The sequence below is a fragment of the Medicago truncatula genome, chromosome 3, assembly GCF_003473485.1.
Source record: "Medicago truncatula cultivar Jemalong A17 chromosome 3, MtrunA17r5.0-ANR, whole genome shotgun sequence".
In the NCBI taxonomy this organism is placed as follows: Eukaryota; Viridiplantae; Streptophyta; class Magnoliopsida; order Fabales; family Fabaceae; genus Medicago; species Medicago truncatula.
The window spans coordinates 57,141,091-57,145,196 of NC_053044.1; the positions used below are offsets into that span (position 1 = coordinate 57,141,091).

At 29.0% G+C, this 4,106-nt stretch overlaps 1 long non-coding RNA gene across 1 annotated transcript; it reads right to left on the reverse strand.

The window, feature by feature from the left end:
• Positions 1 to 264: 264 nt before the first annotated feature.
• LOC112420473 (uncharacterized) lies at positions 265 to 1,816 on the reverse strand. The gene is made up of 2 exons (XR_003010608.2): positions 1,376 to 1,816; positions 265 to 1,291 (listed from the first exon to the last, which is right to left on the reverse strand). It is a non-coding gene; the product is annotated as an uncharacterized lncRNA (long non-coding RNA).
• Between the last annotated feature and the right edge of the window lie 2,290 nt (positions 1,817 to 4,106).

A 4,106-nucleotide genomic window follows, 5' to 3' on the forward strand; every position in this document is an offset into this window, starting at 1 on the left:
ACTCTTTCTTTCTAACCTACGCAATGCAGGGCCTTTGAAAAGTATCACTAGAAAAAAATTGTTTTTGATTGCACCACATATACACTAGAACTTGCTTTCGAGCATGTTATTTTCACCACAGCATAACAAATCATCTCTTCTGTTATTTTTCCAACATTAGAGTTCGGCAATAACAGCCCAAACCCAAAGCATCCACGATATTCACTACTATTGATGTTTTGAGTTTGAAAACAATACAGCATCATGATTTAAAAGATTTGAATATTAAAAGGCCAAACAAGCTATGACCTAGTAACCTAGTAGTCAAACTAAGAAAAGAAAACGTACAAAGATGGAGAAAAATACAGCATTAGAGTCTAGAGACCGGTGGATATAATATACGCTTAGTAGTAGTACTGGTGTATTCACTGACTTTACCAACGTTGATTAACCCACGCGCCATGAAAAGAGTGTGCTTAATTGTCTCACTTTTGAATAAAACGTTGATGTCAGAGTGTTCAATCATGGGCCTAGATTTGTGTTCAGATAAAGGTTGTATGAAATGAAGAAAAAGTATTCGGCAATAGGGAAGAAAGGAAGGAAATATGAGTCGTCGTAAATTAATGCTTTGCTTGATGGTAGTACTATGTTGCCTCTTCGAATACGCAAATCATGAAAAGCAATTAAATCGCTACCAATTTTTAAATTTTAAATTAATTTTTAGTCAGGATAAGAGAAGCATATTCAACACAATACAGATCAGTGGCGGCCATGCATAATCTCCTACTGCAGCTTGCAGAAAAAATAAACGCGTTAAATTAATTAAGATCTAGATGACAATATCACATCAAAAAAAAATGGCAATAGCACTTAAAATCAGTAAAATAATTCGATAAAAAGACCAATTATTTCTAGTACCCTTCTGGTGGCTAGATCTATAATCAACAAGCATCAACCAATTATAAAAAATAAAATTAGTGCAAAGGCGTTCGATTCAACCCTAAAGAGGTGAAAGCAAGAGCAGGCTCCTGAAACCCTAGACCGTAAATACATCTTAGAAATACAGGTTTGTATAAATAAATATAAAAAACGTTAAAAGATAAATACTTCGTTGTAATTATACCCAATCTATACAAATTATTACAGGAAATTACAAGGGAAAACTTTTAAATTAAAGTGAAAGAAAATTATGAAGGTATCCACTTTACAAATAAATGGAAAATAGATTATAAGCAGAGGCAGAAAGCGACTTTTTTTATCTGATTTCACCATCCATCTTTTTAGCAAGGAAATTCTATGAGGATCCTGATTCCTGCAGAAAGAAACAAAAATACAAGAGAGAAAAACAAACAGTGTTGACAAATATGCAAAACAAATACACAAAAAGTATGCATACCCGTGTCTCTCAGTAATCCACAGGAGTTTGGCATGGCAGCTAATATGCGAGGTAAAAAGAATGAATTGATTGAGATGTGTATATATAAAAATATCAGGAAGATTTTACAAAGAGAAGCCAACACAACTCTGTTGACAGTTTGTCCACCTCCGGTCGCAAATTAGTGATGAGATCGATCAAGTAAACTAAGGGTGGAGGAGGTGGACAGAATGCCAAAAAAAATGTGTAAGCAACACTTTGAGAAACCCACGTGAAATGAAACTTGAGAGATCAAGAAAGGATCGAAGATTATGAGATTTGATAGGTTTTGGCGATTAATATTACTGCTAGTGCCATAGGAATAGGTGTTAGGGTAAAGGCATATGCAGCCAGCCAGCTCTATTTAAGATGTGACTGACGGGGATTTGGGAATAAATAAGACAGACGGAGGTGGGTGTCATTAATTCCCTCCCTCTTCTTACACCATTTATAATGGTTTTTTCATTCAACAACACTCAACAGTTATTTTTTCAATTTCCAACACTCCACATCATTTTCTTTCTTTTACTCCCTCCGTTTCAAATTGTATGTCGCTTTAGGGAAAAAAAATTGTTCCAAATTATATATCGCTTTACAACACCAATGCAACATTAATGTTACTTTTCCTATTATAACCTTAACTATTTATTACTATATCTTCTTTCAATTATTTCATTTATCTTTCCCATGTTATTTATTAAGAACAATTTTGTAAAACAACTCATAATATCTTTTTTTTCACACAATATTAATTGTATTTCTTAATATGTGTGAAACGCCCAAAACGTCATACAATTTGGGACGGAGGGAGTATTCAATATTTATTCAACTTTTACTCTCTCCAATGGTTTTTCATTCAACACTTACCCCACTATCTTTTATTTATTATTCTTATTTAATTTTATATTTTTGTTTTTATAATTATATATAATTACACTTATCAATATAATTAAATTAAAATAAAATAAAAAACACTTAACGATTTATTTTTAGTGTTTTGTAAAAACAAAATTTATTTAAATAATTTATTTTTATTTTCTCAACTTAAAATGCAATACAATAAATTAAGTATACGGCACACAAATAACTTGAAATGCAAGACAACAAACTTCAAAATACAGACAAATATTTGATTGAAATTAATTTTCAAACAGCTTTTGGCTCATTTCACTAAAAAGAAGATTAAAACTTTAAAAGAAAAGCTAATAGAAAGATAATAATAATAATGAAAAACTTAGTTTTTTCTGTGTCCAAATCAAATGAACAAAGTCTCTATTTATAGACAAAAAAAAAAATCATGAATTTTGGTATAAAAAAAAAATTAAAAATTAATTTATAATGAAATAATTGAGTTCAAATTATTAAGATGAGATAAATCCAAACAACCAATCAAGTTCAGCCATGTGTCAAGCTTCAACATGTTGAATGGTTTCATCACCTCTTTCCTCCACCTCATCTCTCAACCAAATTCAACACACCCTTGCAATGGTTCAACATGTTGAGAGTGTCTTTCAACACACCCATTGCACTTGGTTTTATATTAATAATTTACCTTTTAAGATTACTACTTTTAAATTTAAAAAATTAGGATCATCTTGAAAAAAATTGTGAGTAATTTTGAAAGAGGGGTAAAATTTAGTTTAAGGACACATTAAGAATTTTACAACTAGTAATTATTTATTAAAAAAGGTTAATTTTCAACTTTATGCTAAAAGTATTTGTAAAAGAAAACTTAGAACTTATGTTTGGAAATTATGTTAATTAATGTTATCAAAATATGAGTATTTGCCATTTTATTTACCCATGTGATTAATTTTTATTGAATGATGATGATGATAAAAGAATCGCTAGTAATTCTTCAAAACTGATCCATGTTTACCTAAAAAAATAAACTTAGAATATTGAAAAACAGTTTTCAGATTTCTAAAATACTTAAAAAAAAGGTAAATGAGATAGAAAAAATATTATTAACAATGGTGATATTGATTTTTTTTTTGTTGAGAAAACAATGGTGATATTAATAACTATTTATAATTATTTTACTCCCTGCATTCCAAATTACTATACTATAGGTCATTTTATAAATTTCATATATTTTAATAAATACAATTAATTTTTATAGAAAATAGTAATTATGAATTACTTTAAAAAATATCATTCAGTATTGGTATGGAAAACATAAATTAATTGAATTGGAAAAAGATACAGTAATAATAGGATTACCCAGATGTTGTTTTTTCTATTGATTCCAAAGCCCACAAAACACGCTTATCTATCGAGTTAGGATTATCTTCATTTATCAAAATAAATGGTAATCAAAATATTAATGATAAATATATTTTTTTTTTATAATTTTTTAACTTTTTATCTTTCTCTTTATAAATAGAATAAAAGGAAATGATCATAATAGAGAGGATTATAACTGATCTATCCATAGTTTTAAAACTCGGCTTGGTCATCGCCTCGACCACGGTACTGGGTCAATGAGTTAATGGTCGAACCACTAGTTGAACCGAATGACTGAATTGGATTAAACCAAATAACTCGGATAGATGACTCAGTCTCATAATTAAATTTTTATAAATATTTACCCTTATTAAATCAGATTGAACCGACGACTCTACCACTTAAAAATTAAAAAACTGACAGATTAAAAGTATATAGCAAACTAAATTTATTTTTTAAAGCCATAGAATATCAAGAATTAACAATT